The sequence below is a fragment of the Sus scrofa genome, chromosome 1, assembly GCF_054392235.1.
Source record: "Sus scrofa isolate SSC_HxYL_T2T_F1_AM1 chromosome 1, Sscrofa_HxYL_maternal_Yorkshire_Landrace_v2.0, whole genome shotgun sequence".
Classification (NCBI taxonomy): Eukaryota; Metazoa; Chordata; class Mammalia; order Artiodactyla; family Suidae; genus Sus; species Sus scrofa.
The window spans coordinates 205624852-205644945 of record NC_139383.1 but is presented as its reverse complement, the minus strand read 5'-3'; the positions used below and the strand labels follow the sequence as shown (position 1 = coordinate 205644945).

Genomic DNA, 20094 nt, shown 5'->3' with positions numbered 1-20094 from the left:
CATCGCTCAGGGGTTAATGAACCTGACTAGGATCCATGAGGAGTCAGGTTCCACCCCTGGCCTTGATCAATAGGTTAAGAATCCGGTTTTGTTGTGAGCTTTGGTATAGGTCCCAGATGTGGCTCAGATCCCATGTTTCTGTGGCTGCGACTGTGGCGTAGGCCAGCAGCTGTAGCTCCAATTCGACCCCTAGCCTGGGAACTTCCATATGCCACAGGTGCAGCCCTGAAAAGCAAAAAAAAAAAAAAAAAAAAAAAAAGAAAAAAAAGAAATAAAAAAAAGAAAAAAATTGTATATCCTATCCTCATCTATTGGGTGAACCAATTACAGTCCAGGGTCAAGGAAAAAGGTAAAACCATCTTTAGAGATAAAGTCATCCGATTAAAACAAAAAAAATGTTAGAGGTCAAACAAAGGCTGAACTACCAGTAGATTTCACTAGGATCAAATTACTTTCTATTTCAGTCATGTACATGCTTACTGTTATTTGAGCATCAAAGTATCTTAGATTTTGGCTACTCCATATTTTAGTGCTCAAGAAATCAGTCACTGTACCCAAAGCAATACTTTGCACGTAGGAAGCATTCCCACACACTGTTACTTTGATTTACACTTTGTACTTTTTTAAGTACACAATTATCTCATGCTCTTTCATCTAGGTTATAAGGGAAATAAAGATATGAGCCAAATACACCTAGGAGTGCAAGGAAGTGAGTGTTTCCATAGGAGAGGGATCTTCTCATCACAAAGATGCTAACTCTCCTGCCACCACCCTCCTCATATAGGAACTGATTGAACTCTTACACTGTCACATAAGAATCTACAAGGCACTCCATAACTTGTCCCTGTTTCTTCCCCAACCTCATCTCCTTACTCTCTGCTCATCAGTATTTCTGCTCTAGCCACCCCATCTATCTTGACATTCCTCAAACACACCAAACTCTTTCCTTCCTTGAAGATGTTGCACTTGCTCTTCCCCCAGCTTGACCTTATTCCCTCTACCCAATCTTCCTCAGCTTCAGTTGATCACATTGCTTAATGCATTCATACAAAATAACACAAACACAGGCATGCAGAGTTACTCTTTAACTTTTTATCCTGCTTCATCTTTCTTCATAAGATGTTAACACTATTTGACATTATATTTATTTGCTTTCCATTTCTATCCCACACTGGAATGTAAACTCCATGAGGGCAGACTTTGTGTTCACTGCTCTATTCCCATCTTCTAAAACATAACTCAACGTAAAGCAGATGCTCAGTGGATAGTTACTAAATTAATGAATTAGTCTTAATCATTTGAGTCCCACTACTCCTTAGATAATTCCTGGTCCGTCAAAACTTTGATGCATAAATGAACAAATTGCTAGCCCAAGAGATGTATCTTTGCAAATGAACATATAAAATATTTATGTATTATAAAAAATGTATCATATTTTTGAAATTTTTGTTCACATTTTAAATAATCATTTTATCTCTACTCCAATTGTAATACAGCATTGAATTTTATCGACCCAAGGGTCGATGTCACATTTATGGAATAATGTATTTCTACAATGTCTAAGTTTCATTTGGAAATAGATGGGATGTACTTAAATTCCTCCACTTACATTATATTCAAAAGCTTACCTAAATTTTGAGTAGCCCATTCAAACATTTATAGTTCTTAATAAAAGAGCATGTTCCCAAGAAACCCTGGGTCTAATAAGGAGGCAGTAGAAGGAAGGTAGACAGGGCCACTCATGATTTTTACAATTGTGCCTTATAAGAAACATCTCTGGGCACTACTACCTACTCCCTTCCAGGATGTCTCAAGACAGCCTAACAAGCTTTAGAGATTTCATGCTTGCTTGCTGTAGAAAAACCACATTTCTTCTTCCATCCTGTTTTCATCTTATCTTTAGCTTTGAGCTTTGTGGCAGACCACTCACTGATAAAGTATAATTGATGTTTTATATGACACAAAGATAACACTTCCGTTTCTAGTTTAGGTTATATGTTGAGTTAGATTATACTCATGGTTTGTATGTTTATGTGCATGACTGTGTAAATTAATCCCATTCAAATTGAAGCCTTGCGTGACATACCTCATTCACCATTTCCATCATCCTCTATGTGAGAAGTGGTCTTATCTATTGCTCTTTCTTCTGTTATCCATCCCTCTAAGAAAACCACCTGTGTTTCAAAGCTTAAGTCGCTATTTGCAAACCCAGGCTGCCTGTGCAGGAAATTAACACAATTTGTGGAAAGGGGGAAAAAATCTAGTTTGTTCTATCAGCTCAGTGAGATGTAAAAGGAATCTCTCTTCACAAAGAGCTGAAAGTCAATTCTAAACTTTTTCCACCTAATTAATCGGTGGTTGGTCCCAGGTAGACTCAATCATAACCTTAATGGCCAGAGCCGGGAGGGTGGGAAACTATGTCAAATCCACAAGGAAAAAAAAAAACAAAAAACAAATAACAAAGATTGACAAAAAACAAAGCCTGAGGCCTATAAAGTTATGACATAGTTCTGCCCATTTGGGAATATTTACTCAGGAGTTTCTCTTTTGTTCTTTTTAAAGACCTCTGAAGGTCCCTAGAGAATGGGTGAGATTCATCTTTTGTAAGCCAAAAGGAAACCTAAAATACCTCTCATGGGACTATGAAATAAATCACAAAGTTTTTTACCTTAGGCAAAAATACAAAGGAAATATGTGAAAAAGACAAGACAGGGCCAGTTGAATTACTCACTCTGTTTATTCTAAATTCCATGATGGTCAAAAATCCAAAGTCTTATTGCATTTAGAATGGATAAGCAATGAGGTCCTACTGTATAGCATAGGGAACTATATCTGGTCACTTGTGATAGAACATGATAGAATATGAGAAAAAGAATGTACATATACGTATGAATGGGTCATTTTGCTGTACAACAGAAATAGACAGAACACTGTAAATCAACTATACTTTAATAAAAAAAAAACTTAAATAAAAACAAAGTCTTGTAGGCATTCAACCCAATATCTCTTCCTGAGGCAGTGTGATGTGTATCTGATGCTTTTTCTGGCCTCTTGGATGCCACATCAAAGGTGCAGTGCCAGGAACTATACAGACAGTTCCTTCCACAGTCTGCACTGGATGCCTATGAGAGCAAGTGCATTCAGGGTCTCCTGGCATGGAAATTACACTCAGAAAGCCAAAGCATACTGCAGGGGTAAACTGTGGGCTTCATTTCTTAGAAGTAAGAAAGAGTAGAAGAAGTAAAAAGAAAATTAAGTATTTGCGACCAGAGTGACTCAAGAAAAGTCATGCTCCTGGGATCAGAAACTGCATCTGCAGTTCACAGCCCTCTTGCATTCCAGCTTTAGCTGGCAACAAACCAAGGCCTGCGACCAATTCAGGCTTCAGTGGTCAGGCTCCCTGTAACCAAGACTTTTAGTCCCACATGGCCTGGATCCTTTCACTGTCCAAGCCAGGAAATCCTTCATAAATTTTACTAACTGTCCAATGAGGTTGGGCTTCAGGTAAACAGTACATTATTTGCAGGATAGGGTTTTCAGAATCTGCCATCACTCCCTCTTCTCATAGGGCCAAGAACAAACGTGGCTCAGAGATAGCTTAGTACATTGGCTATCTATGTTTTTGGATATAGTTGTCCTGTTCTACAAAGCCAGCATGACTTTCTGCTCTGGCACAGCAGATTAAGAATCAGACATTGTCTCTGCAGAAGCTCAGGTCACTGCTGAAGCACAGGTTCAATCCCTGGCCCCATACAATGGGTTAAGACTCTGGCATTGCCATAGCTGTGGAGCAGGGTGCAGCTGTAGCTCAGATTTGATCCCTGGCCTGGGAGCTTCCATATGCTGCAGGTGTGGCCAAAAAAAAATAAAATAAAAATTAAAAGATAGCATGACATTGGGCAACTAACATGAGGCTTGGGAGAAAAGGACAGGTAAGAAAACTCATCAGAAACTATCTCCCTCACCAATCCTGAGCACAAGATCACAAGGATCTACAAAGGCCCTACCCTCTGTATTAGGATACACATTCTAATAAGGCTGAAAAGTTACTTTCCCACAAACAAAAATCCATGCCACCCTTTGGGTTAGTTATCGGAATTCGAACAGTTAATTTTCCGGGTATAATGCACTCAGGATAAATTCCACCATGAATTCAATATGACCCACTGTGAATCACAAAGTGACTTGGCATTGCTCCTGAATAATCTGAAGTCTACCAACTTTTTGGATGTGCCTAATTTTTACAAGACAAAAGGACCTGATTCATGTGTATTCATTCAGTGTTTTGTCTTGGTTCACAATACAGTTTTATTTATGATGTTATCCATTTGCAATATCACTGTGAATTTCATTATGGCCATGTGTGATTCAACAAGCAGTGTGGTATTTAGCTATGAAATTCAAATGCCACTAGTTGTTGTACTAACAACAACAATAAGAGCTACACACTTTCATAGTCCTTGCTATGAGTTAGCATATGTGAGATACTTTCATACATCAGTTCATTGCCTCATCACAATGATCCTATTAGGTGTTATTATTCTCCCAATTTTTACTGATGTGGAAACCAAAATGCACAGTTTCTTGTTTTTTTTTAACTGAAGTATAGTTGATTTACAATGTCGTGTTAGTTTCAGGTATACCACACAGCGATTCTGTTATATATGTATACATATATTCTTTTTCGGTTTTTTTTTCCTTAGAAATTATTAAAAACATTGAGTATAGTTCCCTGTGCTCCTTTGTTGATTATCTACTTTATATACAGTAGTGTGTATATGTTAATCCCAACTTCCTAATTTATCCTCCCCCACCTTCCCCTTTAGTAACCATAAGTTTGTTTTCTGTGTCCCTAGGTTTATTTCCGTTGTGTAAATAAGTTCGTTTGTATGTTATTTTAGATTCCACGTATAAGTGGCATATGGTATTTGTCTTTGTCTGGCTTACTTCACTTAGTATGATAATCTCTAGGTCCATCTATGTTGCTGCAGATGGTGTTATTTCATTCTTTTTTGCAGTTACTATGTATATATACCACATCTTCTTTATCCATTCATCTGTCAATGGACAGTTGGTTTCCCATATCTTGGCTATTGTGAATACTGTTGCTGTGAACATTGGCATGCATGCATCTTTTCAAATTATAGTTTTCTACAGATATATGCCAAGAGTGGGATTGCAGGCAGCTCTATTTTTAGTTTAAGACACATCATACTATTCTCCATAGTGGCTGTACCAATTCACATTCCCATGAATAGTGTGGGAGTGTTCCTTTTTCTCCATACCCTCTCCAGCATTATTATTTGTAGACTTTTTGATAATGGCCATACTGACTGGAGTAAAGTGATATTTCATTGTAGTTTTGATTTGCATTTCTTTAATAATTAGCAATGTTGAACATTTTTCATGTGCCTGTTGGCCATCTGTATGTCGTCTTTGGAGAAATGTCTTTTTAGATCTTCTGCTCATTTTTTAATTGGGTTGTTTGGAGTTTTTTGTCATTGGCTTATATGAGCTTTTTATATATTTTGGAAATTAAGTCATGTCAGTTACATTATTTGCAAATATTTTCTCCCAATCTGTAAGTTGTCTTTTCATTTTGGTTATAGTTTCCTTTGATTTGCAAAGCTTTTAAGTTTAATTAGGTATCATTTATTTATATTTACTTTTATTTGCAGTAGTCTAGGACAAAGATCTAAAAAGATATTGCTATGTTTTATGTCAAAGAGGATTCTGCTTATGTCTTCTTCTGAAAGTTTTTATAACATCCAGTCTTACACTTAGGTCTTTAATACATTTTGAGTTTTTTGTTTGTTCTTTGTCTTTTTAGGGCCACACCCATAGCATATGGAAGTTACCAGGCTAGTGGTCGATTTGAAGCTGTAGCTGCTAGCCTACACCATCGCTGCAGCAGTGCCAGATCTGAGCCACAGTTTATGGCAACATGAGATCCTTAACCCACTGAGTGAGGCCACAGATTGAACCCACATCCTCATGGATGCTATTTGGGCTTTTTACTGCTGAGCCATGACAGGAACTCCTGTTTTGAGTTTATTTTCGTATATGGTGTTAGAGAATGCCTCCAATTTCATTCTTTTACATGTGTCTGTCCAGTTTTCCTAGCACCACTTATTAAAGATACTGTCTTTTCTCCATTGCATATTCTTGCCTTCTTTGTCATAGATTAACTGACCATATGTATGTGGGTATTTTTCTGAGTTCTCTTTTCTTTTCCAGTGATCTATGTGTCTATTATTGTGCCAGTACCATACTGTTTTGATTACTGTAGCTTTGTAGGATAGTCTGAAGTTAGGTAGCCTGATCACTCCAGCTTTATTCCTTTTTTTTTTTTTTTTTTTTTTTTTGCCACACCTGCAGCATATGGAATTTCCCAGGCCAGGGATCATATCCAAACCACAACTGGGTTCCTAACCCACTGTGCCACAGAAGGAATTCCATTCATCTTTGTTGTCTCAGGATTGCTTTGGCTATTTGGGGTCTTTTGTGTTTCCATATAAATTTTTAAATATTTGTACTAGTTCTATGAAAAATGCCATTGGTAATTTGATAGAGATTGCACTGAATCTATGGACTGTATTCAGTAATATAGTCATTTTGACAATATTGATTCTTCACATCCAAGAACATAGTATATCTTTCTATCTGTTTGTGTCATCTTTAATTTCTTTCATCAGTATCTTATGTTTTTGGAACAAAGATCTTTTGCCTCCTTAGGTAGGCTTATTCCTAGGTACTTTATTTCTTTTCATCCAAGTCATAAAGTTATTAACCAATTCACCCAATGTTAAATAACTTAAAGTAGAGGCCATGAAATAGTAAATAAACAATATAAGCAGTGTGTAGGTTCATAGGTAATAACGTTAATCAAAAAAACCACTCTTAGTTAGGGTATGATAACCTGCTATATAACAGGTAAACAGGTAAAGGATTAACACCATGGCCAGGATGTTCCTTGTTAATTTATAGTCCTGAATAGGTACTCAACTCAGTGAGGCTATTTTCCTCCATTTAGTCATTTAGTGACCCAGATTCTTTGCATCTTGTGACCCTCCCATCCCTTAAGATCTCATAGTTATCTGCATCCAGCAAGCCTAAAGAAAAAGAGATGGAGAAACCTGAATAGAAAGTTTTATGGGCCAGGCCTGGATGTGATGGACATCATTTCCAGTCAAACCCCAGGGAAGGTAACTTAGTCATAAGGCCACACCTGGGTCTAAGGGAAGCTGGGTAATAAAACCCACCTACATGTCCAGAGAGAGAAGAATGGATTTTTTGTTTTGTTTTGTTTTTTATAATTATTTTTATTTTTCCCATTATAGTTGGTTTACAGTGTTCTGTCACTTTTCTACTGTACAGCAAAGTGACCCAGTCACACACACACACACACACACACACACACACACACATAGATACATTATTTTTCTCACATTATCCTCCATCATGCTCCATTACAATTGACTAGATACAGTTCCCAGTGCTACACAGCATGATCTCATTGCTTATCTGTTCCAAGTGAAATAGTTTGCATCTACCCCAGATTCCCACTCCATTCCATTCCCTCTCCCTCCCGCTCCCCCTTGGCAACCACAAGTCTGTTCTCCAAGTCCATGAGTTTCTTTTCTGTGGAAAGGTTCATTTGTGCCATATATTAGATTCCAGATATAAGTGATATCATATGGTATTTGTTTTTCTCTTTCTGACTTATTTCACTTAGTATGAGAGTCTCTAGTTCCATCCATGAGGAAGAATGGATTTTGATGAAAACTTAAAAACATCTCTCTTTGTGTCAGACCCTCCAGCCACAAAATATCCTTGCCCACCTTTTCTCACATGTAAAACAAACTCACCATTTTCCCAAGAGGGACCACCCAGAGACCCTAGTCTTTTACCAAAACAAGTTAAAGTCCAGCATCTGTAGGTGATGTCTAGTATTTGCAAACATGGATCTTGGGGTCCAATAAAAGATACATTATGGAAAGTACTGTACTTGGGTACTTGGCTTCTTGGGGTTCAGTCACCTCTTAGACAATGACAGAACAGGGATGAAATAACCACAATATTCAAACCCCCTTTCAGAAAGGAAAGAATAGGGGAGACATAGCAATAACAGAATCCTGATGGCAAACATTGGGAAGATTCCTGCCCTGGCAGTGAGGGAAGTTTCTTGAATTTACCCTCATGCTATTCTCTGGGAGTAACTTCTTCATCAATTATTCTCAACTTTCCCTGGCTTGGGTTTCTAGAAAGTTTTCCCTATCTATTATTCACCATAACACATGTCTGAATTGGGCCTTGGGGATTCTGAACAACTTTCACGGTTGTGCAATTTCAGGGCTCAGGTGTTGTTTTATAGTCATAGGACTATTTAGGCCAAGTTTGGAGTTTCTTTGGAAATACAATTCTCTCAAAAACTTATTAGGCTTCTGGTAAATTCCCTGTACCAATCATCACATTCAAGACCAAAGTATGTCCTTACTAGACATACTTCTTGAACATACTTTGTCTGCTTCTTCTAGCCAATGCCTTTTGCTCTCAAAATAATAATAGCTACATAGAGGCCATATGGAGCAGAATGCTTAGCTTTGAAGACAACATCCTAGATCTTTGACAGAGAATTTTTTCCCTATTTAAACAGAGAAATGGATGTGTTTTTTGCTTAAATCCTTTTTAAATTATATCTACTACTTGTGGAACCCCAAAATAATCAATTTTCCAACTCTATAAGACCATTAATGTTTGTGTTCTATTAATCTCTGCTTTAAAAAACAACAATTCAACTCTTTTCTTTCTTGTAACACCTTGATAAACATAGTAATAATTAATATACTCTAATATTCTGGCTTTTCCCAATCTTTTCTTTGAGTGCTATAGACTCAGTAAGAACTAGGTTTACCTTCCAGACAATAGTTTTTCAAAATGTCTTGACATGGTGTAACACAGATCTTCATCTTTCTAGTCTGTTCTGTTTTTTGTTGTTGTTGTTGTTGTTTTTTAAACCATCTGCTACTTAAGAATTAAGCTAACACCCTTTTTTTTTTTTTTGGTTTTGTAATGATGGCACCACACTAGATAAGCTAGGATACTGAAGCAAATAGACTCAAATATATAATGATTCAAACTATTATAATTCTGTTTTTTGTTCAGACAACAGGTGTGGACAGAGTCGTGAGATGGTTCTGCTCCATTTGGTCATTCAAGGATCTACTTTTTTCCATCTTGTGGCTCTCCTTCTGGGTAGGACTTTGTGGTGCACTATATCTAGACAGTAGAAGATGGAAGAATACAGTGGAGTGAGGGGAAGGAGGGGTGGTATTAGCCAGGTCCAAAGGCAGCAGGCATGGCTTATATTCACATTTCATTGGAAAGAAGTTAAACTGTAGGCCACACACCACTGTACGGGAGGTTAGCTATATCCCCAAAGAAAGGGTGAACAGATTTTAATGAACACTTAGTAATTATCACCACATCAACATACTCAGTTTAACTTCCTTACTTCAGGTACAATAGACCCATAAACAATATAAATTGCCCTACATGCCATATTTAATTGGATGTTTATTCCACTATGAATGACATGTTGTGCTTCCCACATTTGCCTGGTCATCATAAAAACCTGCTTGTTAAAAATGCAGATACCCCGGTTCCCGTCATGGTGTAGCAGAAACAAATCCAACTAGGAACCATGAGGTTGCGGGTTCAATCCCTGGCCTCTCTCAGTGGGTAAAGGATCTGGCATTGCCATGAGCTGTGGTGTAGGTCACAGACACAACTCAGATCCTGCATTGCTATGGCTGTGGCGTAGGCCAGCAGCTGTAGGTCTGACTGGACCCCTAGCCTGGGAGCCTCCATATGCTGTGGGTGCGGCCCTAAAAAGCAAAAAAAAATGCAGATACCATAAATTGGTGCAGCCACTATGGAAAACAATATGGAGGTTCCTTAAAAAAACCGACAAAGAGCTACCACATTATCCAGCAATCCCATTTGGATCATTGATTGCAGGATCAATCCCATTTATAGGCATATATCTGGAAAAGACAAAAACTCTAATTTGAAAAGATACATGCACCCCAATTTTCACAGCAGCACTATTCACAATAGCCAAGACATGGAAACAATCCAAATACCTATCAGACAACTGGTTTAAGAAGATATGCTATCACACACACATACACACACACACACACACACACACACACACACACACACAATGGAATATTACTCAGCCATAAAAAAAGAATGAAATAATGGATTTGTAGCAACATGGATGGACCTAGAGAATTCCTTAAGTGAAGTAAGTCAGACAAAGACAAATATTATATGATATCACTTATATATGGAATTGAGAAAAAATATAAATGAATCTATATACCAAACAGAAACAGACTCACAGACATATAAGACAAGCTTATGGTTACCAAAGGAAAAAAGGAGGTGGGAAGGATAAATTAGGAGTATTAAATTAACAAATACAAACTACTGTGCATAAAATAGGTAAGCTAAGCAATAAAGATTTACCATGTAACACAGGGAACAATAGTCAATGTCTCATAAAAACCTATAATAGAAAATAATCTAAAAAAAAATTTACATGTATATATTTATACATAATTGAATCACTTTGCTTTACACCTGAAACTAACACAACTGTATACTTCAACTATACTTCAATTTTCAAAAAGGAAAAAAAAAATGCAGATTTTTTTTTTTTTTGTCCATACCAGGGCTATTATTCCAGACCCACTGAAAAAAAGAGCTGTAAATATAAATTTCAACAAGCAACCTATGAAATGACCATTTTTTGTTAGTTCAAAATGATTTAAGTATCATAAGTACATATAGTTCAGTCTATTGTAATTTAGAAAGTTTAAAAAACCCTTTATGCTATAATTATGCCTTCAAATCAAGTAAAGAGGAACAATTCTATAATCAACTATTAATCAGTAAAAAGCAAGTTAAAATAGATATACATATATATATATAATTTCTTGACTTGTTAGTTTCTAGTAGGAGAAATAAAACAGAAGAGGCCTTTAAAGCCTATCAGAAACAGGTGGCAAATTCCTAAATGAGGATCCAGAGTGTGTTTTAAAAAGTTCTGGGCATAGAAGAGACCCTGGAAGAAATAGAATCTACAAGGCTGAAAATAAAAAAGTGTTGGTTGCATCCATGTTGCTACAATAGCATTATTGCCTTCATTATTGTGGCTGAGCAGTATTCCATAGTAGGTGTACCCCATCTTCTTAATCCATTCATCTGTCAATGGACATTTAGGTTGTTTCCATGTCTTGGCTGTTGTGAATAGTGCTACAATGAAATAGGGGTGCATGTATCTTTTTGAATTATGGTTTTGTCCAGATATATACCCAAGAAGTCAGAAAGAGAAAGACAAATACCATATGATATCACTTATATGTGGAATCTAAATTATGGCACAAATGACCCTAACTACAGAACAGAAACAGACACAGACATGAAGAGCCGATTTGTGATTGACAAGGTGGAGGCGGGAGGGAGTGGGATGGACGGGGAGTTTGGCATTGTCGATGCAAACTATTACATTCAGAATGGATAATCAGGAGCTCCCATTGTGGCTCAGTGGGTTAAGAAACAGACTAGTATCTGTGAGGATGTGGGTTCAATCCCTGGCCTCACTCAGTGGGTTAAGGATCCAGCGTTGCTGCAAGCTGTGGTATATGTCACAGATGTGGCTCGGATCCCATGTTTCTGTGGCTGTGGCAGAGGCCAGCAGCTGCAGCTCCAATTAGACCCCTAGCCTCGGAACTTCCATATGCTGCAGGTGCAGAACTGAGAAGAAAAAAAAAAGGATAAGCATCTCTTGGGATAGAACATGATGGAAGTTTATATGAGAAAAAGAATGTATATACATGTATAACTGGGTCACTTTGCTGTACAGCAGAAATTGGCATAACACTGTAAATCAGCTATACTTTAATAAAAATAAATGAATAAAAGCACTAGCAACAACCCGAAAAAAGGAAAGAAAGAGAGAGTAAGGCAGGCAGACAGGCAGAAAGAGAAAAAAAGCAAGAAAGAGAGAGAAAGAGTACTGGGAGAGGGCTAGTGTGAGGTGGGGAAAGCTAGGAGAGTCAGAACAGGGAGTCGTGGAATTTATAAAGCAGAGCAGAAAGAAGACTAACTAGGCAAACTCGGGTGCACCAATCACCAGCTGCTGGGAGCACAGCCTCAGGCATAATTGGCAGAGCTGTCTAAATGTGAATCACTGAGCCTGCTGTCTGCAAAACAATAATCAGCATGACTGTGAGGCCTTCAGAGCCATCACAGAGGAAAACTTAGAGAACACTACTGCATGGGAAGAAGCAAAGTAGTTTTAACAAAACAGGAAAGAGCCTAAGATCCTTGGGGTGGATTTGGTGCAGTTCTGTCCTGGATGCTGTTCTTACTGCTCCTTTTCCACCCAGCCCTACGATTGTGAAATAAGCATAAACATCTGTTTCCCCTCTTCAGATCCTTCTATCCCTCATGCTTTGACCTAACATTTGGGGAAAAAGAGGAAAACAACAAAAATGGAAAGATGCCTAAAATTCAGTTTCTCAGGGTCCAAAAACCTTCTACTTAGGCTAGAGTCTGCCTCCTGAAAGAGAGAACATGTAAATCCTGGAAAAGGCAGAAATTTTTAGCTGGGACTCAGGCACCCTTATTTGAACAACCAGCTCACCAGCACTCCTGCTAGTGTGGACCAAGCTTTCCTTTCAGGGTCTCTCCAGCTGTTTTAATACAAATCAGTCAATCAGGCCCCCAGGATGGGATTCTCCTTGCCAATAGAGAGAAACAGTGCTCCTTGAGGCCAGAGCGGAATGTACCATCATGAAAAAACTGCTTCTTGGTCCTTTTGGAGTAATATTTACTTTATTAGCAAAACAGTAATTACCCGTTATTAATTAGCTAAGTATTTAATATGTGCTACCCTGTGTTACTTTGCTATCTTCTTTGGGCCTCATATTAGCTCTAGGTAGTATTTTCATTTCATAGATAAGAAAATTGAATTCAGAGAAGTTTCAATATCACAGAACCAGGGAGAATTGAGATTAAAATCTGTCAGCTCAAATGTTACCTCTCTAGGAGGTCAAATCAAACTACCCTGATTAAACTAACCACTCTTTCAGAACCTGTTTATTTTCTCTATAGTTATTATTTGTTTATTTACTTGTCCATTGCTTGTCTCACCCTATAATGTACACTTCCTAAAGGCAAGCTTCTTTCTGTCCTGTTTATTCTTATGTCCCAAATGCCTGGGATTAGCCTACAATGCAGTAGTCAGCCAGAATGTCTACTGAATGATTGAATGACTAAGTGACACCCAAGAGTCTTAGTTTTAACCACTGCACTACACTGAAGTCAGCACCCCATGTGAACAGTGAGGATAATTTTGGTTTTTTAATTTTTATTAAAGTATAGTTGATTTACAATGTTCCTTCAGTTTCTGCTGTACAGTAAATTGACCCAGCCACCCACGCACATCCATTTTTTTTCATTTTCCATCATGTTCTAACCCAAGAGACCAGATACAGTTCCTGTATATACAGCAGGACCCCATCACCCATCCATTCTAAATGTAACAGTCTGCATCTACTGACCACAAACTCCTCATCAGTCCCCTTCCCTCCACCCTCCTCCCTGGCAAACACAAGTCTGTCCTCCATGTCCATGATCTGTTTCTGTTCTGTAGATAGATCATTTGTGCCCATATTTTAGATTTAGTGATATCACATGGTATTTGTCTTTCTCTTCCTGACTTACTTTACTTAGTATGAGAGTCTCTATTTCCATCTATGTTACTGCAAATGGCATTATTATGTCCTTTTTATGGCTGAATGGTGTTCCATCGTATATATGTACCACATCTTTTTAATCCATTCATCTGTAGATGAGGATAATTATCTATGTTGAAATTTGATCCTCTCATATCCTAAAAGGATATATATCCTAAACATCATGAACATGCATTCAAAAATAGTGTATTGGCTTTGTTTAAAACTTGTAGAACAATTTTATTTTTCTGGGAAAAAAGTTCCAAATGCTCTTGCTTTCCAGTCAAATTTCAAACTTGTGAGTTGAGTGGTTTTACTAGACAAAAACTGTTTCCCTAATTATATTAAAGATTTCTACTTTATCTCTTTTTTTTTGGACACTGTATACTACAGGCAAAAAGAAAAATTTATTTCTCTAAAGTATGTACTATATAACTTTTTCAAATAATTAAGAGAAAAACAGTGAAATCAATATTCTCCTTAATGTATACCAAGTATAAACTTCCTAAAAATTACGAATGATGTTTGTAAAATGCAACCATTGATTTTCTAGAAAGTAAACTAATTTTCAGCTGGTATGTTTGTAAGAAATGTAATGAACATATGTACCAATAATGGAGCACTTTATCCCTGTTACAATAGGATTTATTAGGATAAAAATGTCTCTACTCTCTCTTCTCAAGCCTCCTCTCTGCTCACATTGGATAAGCCTGCACTATGAACCCTAAATGCTTCTTTCCTCCACTAAAATGAATTTCATATGATATTTACAATAAGTCAAGCTGGTAAATAAGAGCATCAAGAATTTTCAATAGTCCACATGTTTTTAACCAAACTTTTCACAAGAGACAGAGAGTGAATGTTAAATCTTAAGTGTCAATATTAGGCATGAACTTTGCTGTAAAGGTTATACTCTGTTCATTTCATTCACTGACCCTCCTGATAACTCTCCCCACCAAGACCTCCCCTTTAAACTGAATCTTTCAGGCTACAGATCAAAGTAATTTCCTCTCAAGTCAGCAAAGATGGAGAAATCCTTATTATCATGCTTAGAATAATGGCTTTGAATGTATGTGAAGACCAAGGAAATTTTCATCGCTATCTTCATCAGATAATATACCCACATCTTCTTATTCAATTTACATTTCAAATCTATAGCCAGCATACAGTCAGTAGCTTTTGTATTTTTGTGCTTGTTGTTGTTGGGTAGGAATGAGTGTCTTATCAACATGGCTAGGTATAATCCTAACAGGATGTAGAAATGTAGACTAAATAATCTTTTAGATCAGCCCTATCTTTTTTTTTCCTTGATAATGGGGAAATAATGTGTCTGTAGGTTGATACATTCTTTGGTTTTATAGGAGACATTTTGGTCCCTATGGTTACCATAGGTTACTGTATTTTTTTAATATTGAACACTCTACCATTGTAACAGATGTGCCAGTCTTACCAGGCCTTAGTATATCATAGATTGTAAATCATCCTGAGGGATTTTTAGGCTTCATTCACTTCCTACCAGTGAATACATTAAAAACATTTTAAGGATAGTGTACATCAGAAAAACATCCTACTTATCATCAATTACCACAGACTGAATTCCACCTTCACAAAAGATATTCTGTTCCAGCATAATCTATATTTTGCTGGACACAGGAAGAAATCTTCAGCTCTGGACTATAAATAAACCCTGATGTAACTACAAAAGAGCCAGGCTACACCAATGATTAACCTTCAGCAGGGTAATTTATACAGTAAAAGAAGTTACTTTACATTGTGTCTATTTATATATGTGGCTCCTTGAATGATTTCCAAAATTTCAACTGGGTATCAAAGTGCGGGAGCTTATGGTGATGGGGAAGGAGTGAGAAGGGGTTGGGGATGTAGATGAATAAATGCCTAGCTCTCAAAGCATCCAAATGACATTTGGAAAAACACATTTTATTTGTGCCCAGTGTCCCAAGGATCCAGTAAACCTATCATCATTTCCCTACCTAATATTACTGCTTCAACTTATCTATCTTTTACCATGTCACAAACAGTAGAGAAGCCTGTTCCCTATGAAATGAGGAAGGCAATTTCTATTCCATTGACAAAAACACTTACTTAGCTCTACTTTTACAGCCAACATCTGGTTACTCCCACAAACCCCAAAATCACACAAAGCCCCAAGATAAAGAGCACCAAGTAAAGCATTTGGAGGATGAGAAGGATCAGCCCACAGAACAATCCATTTTTCCATTAAAAATTGTTAGCATTATTCTAGGAGTTGCCATTGTATCTCAGCAGGTTAAGGACCTGACTTTGTCTCTATGAGGATGCGGGTTCTATCCCTGACCTCACTCAGTGGGTTAAAGATCCAGCGCTACCACAAGCTGCAGTGTTGGTCACAGACGCAGCTTGGATCTGGCATTGCTGTGGCTGTGGCATAGGCCAGCAGCTGCAGCTCAGATTCAACCCCTAGCCTGGGAACTTCCATATGCCACAGGTGAGGCCCTAAAAAAAACTGTTATCACTACTATTTTTTTTCTTCCTTTTTAGGGTCATATCTGTGGCAAACTGAAGGTCCTGGGCTAGGGGTTAAATCAGAGCTGCAGCTATCACCTACATCACAGCCAGAGTATTGCCACATCCTTAACCCACTGAGCAAGGCCAGGTAGAACCCACATCCTCCTCATAGATACTTGTAGCCACAACAGGAACTGAGCCACAACAGGAACTCTTTGTTAGCACTATTTTATTTCTTTGTAAATGGCACCAACAACCATTGAACAAAGTAACTAAAAAGGTGACTTCAGAGAATTTAGTACACATTTTTTTCTTGTTATGGTTCTTAAAATTAATAATCAGCCATTTAAAGATATGTTATATAAGGGCTTCATAGGAGTTCCCTGGTGGCACAAAAGGATAAGGATCCAGCATAGTCACTGCTGTGGCTCTGGTTGCAGTGGTGGCACAGGTTCAGTCCCTGGCCCTGGAACTTACACATGCCATTGGCACAGCCAAAAAAAAAAAAAAAAAGAATGGGAGCGGGGAATGCTTTATTTAAAAAGAATTATGGCAAAGAAACCTCTGGTAATTACTAATGTGTGCCTTTCCATCAGAACTGGGTTTCTCAGACTGTGCTTGAGTGACAAGGCACAGAAAGAAAAGGGGAGCTGCATCCTGCAACATCAACTCCCAACAAAACAACCCAATAACACTTTATTTTTCACATTTGAACAAAGAAGGATATATTATGAATGCCAAATTCATAAGGATGTTAAAGATAAAACATGGATCTTCAAAGAAATTTTCCACTTGTGGGTGCATTAAAAAAAAAAAGAGTTTACCTCCTGCTGTGAAGTACCTCTATGCACTGAGTTCTCCAGGAAAGGGGATGCATATCTTCTAAGAAAAAGGCTGGGGTATATTAACCTGACACACAGCTCCTTAAGTGCCATTTCATGCTTATAGTATTTAAATTGTATCCTTTATTAAGGAAAAAATTCTTAAGAAATATTGAAATGGTATACATGAAAATCATAGAAATTCAGCTGTGGAAATTACACCGTGATACAAGGGACATGAGGAAGAATTGCATATTTCTTCCTTAGTGACTTAATTAGTGATTCAGAAGAAATAATGCAAATCTACTCCTGAGTGATGTCTATGAAATCTGTGGAAAGAGAAACTCAAGTACCATTTTTCTTCTTGATTCTTTAAGAACAAGGTTTCTTTCAGCTCAAGGTCTTTGGTAATTTTTCCACTGGGATCCATGAGTATCCTTTCTTTAGTACATAGGAATATCTTTCTCTTTTACTCTCCGAATTTCTTCTTTTTCTCGTTTTAACATCAAGCCTTACAGATATCGTATGAGATCACTAATATGTGGAAGCTAATAAAAGATTATACAAAGGAACCTGTTCCCAAAACAGAAATAGACACAGGGATTTCAAAACAAGACTTACAGTTACCAAAGGGGAAACATTAGGGGGAGGGATGGATTGGGAGGTTGGGATTGACATATACATACTACTATACATGGAAAGGATAATAATGGGGACTTATTGTATAGCACAGGGAAATCTACTCAATACTCTGAAGTGACCTATATGGGAAAAAAAACTGAAAAGGGTTGGATATATGTATGTGTATGGCTCATTCACTTTGCTGTGCAACTGAAACTAACACATTTTAAGTCAAATATACTCAAATAAAATTTGAAAAAAAATCAAGTCTCAGAAATAAGAACATTCTTGTATTATAGGAATGAGGACTAGCACTGGAAATTCCTAGGGAATTCTGGAATCCCTGACTAGGTAAACCCATCTCACTGCTCAAGAGGGATGCTTTTTGAAAATAGGACCTTCCTGGAGCCCTGTTCCATTAGACTAGAGCATGCACATAACCTGAGAAAGCTAGATATTTCTAGCAAAGATCAAAATATTCTTGAGTTATAAAAGAGTTGTGGTTTTAACTTCAATTCCCAAATTCCTTTCTTCTTCATACATGCTATCACTCAATGGCCAAAACTGGAGAAATTCAAAGAGCAGAACTAGAAATTTTTACTAAATCTGACATTATACCCTATCTTTAAATATCTATATTGTTGTTCTTGGTCTCTTGAGACAATAAAATTCCCAAAACTTTCTTACTCCTCCTTCTCTGTTGTCTTTCAGCTATGTAAATACTTCCATTAAAATACCTACTTTTTAGTACTCACAATAGCCAAGACATGGAAACAACCTAAATGTCCAACAATAGATGAATGGACAAAGAAGATGTGGTACATATATACAATGGAATATTACTCAGCCATAAAAAAGAACAAAATAATGCTATCTGCAGCAACATGGATGGACCTAGGAATTATCATACTAAGTCAGACAGTAAAAGACAAACATATGATGTCACTTATATGTGGCGTCTAAAAAAAGGATACAAATAAACTTATGAAACAGAAACAGGCTCACAGACTTAGAAAACAAACTTATGGTTAACAAAGGCAAAAGGGGTAGGGGAGAAATAAATTAGGAGTTTTGGATTAACATATACACACTACTATATATAAAATAGATAACCAACAAGGACCCATTGTATATCACAGGGAACTATATTCAGTATCTTGTAATAATCTATGAGAAAAAAAAATCTTAAAAGAATATATATATGTATGTATATATGTGAATATTACTTTGCTGTATACCTCAAACTAACACAACATTGTAAATCATCTATACTTCAATAAAATCTTTTATTTAATTTTTAAAAAGGTGCTTTTCCCCCCCTCTGCCAGTCTGCTCCTCCTAGGGAAACCAAGCTCTATCCCCTATCACACCTGGGCTTATAGTAGATACCAGGTCACAAATGCTGATTATATTTCTAGTACCAGAGAATGGTGATAAAGGATGTAGTACCTTTTCCAGTGTCTGGAACAGAAATGGATACCCCAGGGATGAAAATTGCATGTACACCTCCCTGGACACACCTAAAGAAATCATATTAAACTACAAGATGGGAGATTTCGACTAGACAGGTTCAAATATGACATTGCTGTACAGCTTTCAAAGTAATTTTGGTATCTTCCCCTTCAAAGAATATGAGATAATTTCAGTGTGAATAAACCCACTTCATGATGGGAGCAGGCTGATGTTTTAGTGGATCTGAAGGTCAAGAGAACAGAGGCAAAGGAATGCATCTTCTTTAAAAGTGTTTTTTTGGCTACCTCTTGCTCTCCTAGGCTCTGTTTATCCAGAGAACACAAAGGATGTAAGGTGAGGTGAAGGAAGGACATAGCATAGCTCCTCCTGCTCTGAGCTCACCTCTCATGGTTGAATGACAAGTGATGAGAATAAAGAAGAACAGAACAGAGGGCTTGTGTGTAGATGAGTGGACCTTAGGTTTGATTTTCAGGGAATCCACAGCTAAAAGCCATGTGTGAAGATGTTCCATCATGGAGGCACTTCCTCCAAGTCTTAGCCACACTGCTGGGTTTATTGAAAAGCCATCTGGACATCTGCCAGATTAGAACCTATTAGTGTGAGGAAGAGATCTTTTTGTCCTGCTGTCTCTAGAGCCACTGCATCTTCTCTGCACAGAACCCCCAGCATTGATAGATGCTCTTCCCCAGGGTAACAGATCATCTCTATCCAAGTTCTGCATTGACACAGAACATTTGTAACAACTGCCCTACTCAGCCATCATCCCAGGTGATTCATAGAGGTGCACAGAAAGGGGAGGGGAGGGCGGAGCATATTCAGTGAGTTGCTTATATTGCCAAAAAGCCTCATTCTGTCCTCCCAGG

At 37.5% G+C, this 20094-nt stretch overlaps 1 protein-coding gene and 1 long non-coding RNA gene across 7 annotated transcripts in view; both read left to right on the top strand.

The window, feature by feature from the left end:
- The window catches only part of RHOJ (ras homolog family member J), an 84956-nt gene that overhangs the window by 2510 nt on the left and 62352 nt on the right, over window positions 1-20094 (top strand).
- On the top strand, window positions 11389-18748 carry LOC146406971 (uncharacterized). The gene is made up of 2 exons (XR_014820492.1): window positions 11389-16076; window positions 16386-18748. It is a non-coding gene; the product is annotated as an uncharacterized LOC146406971 (long non-coding RNA).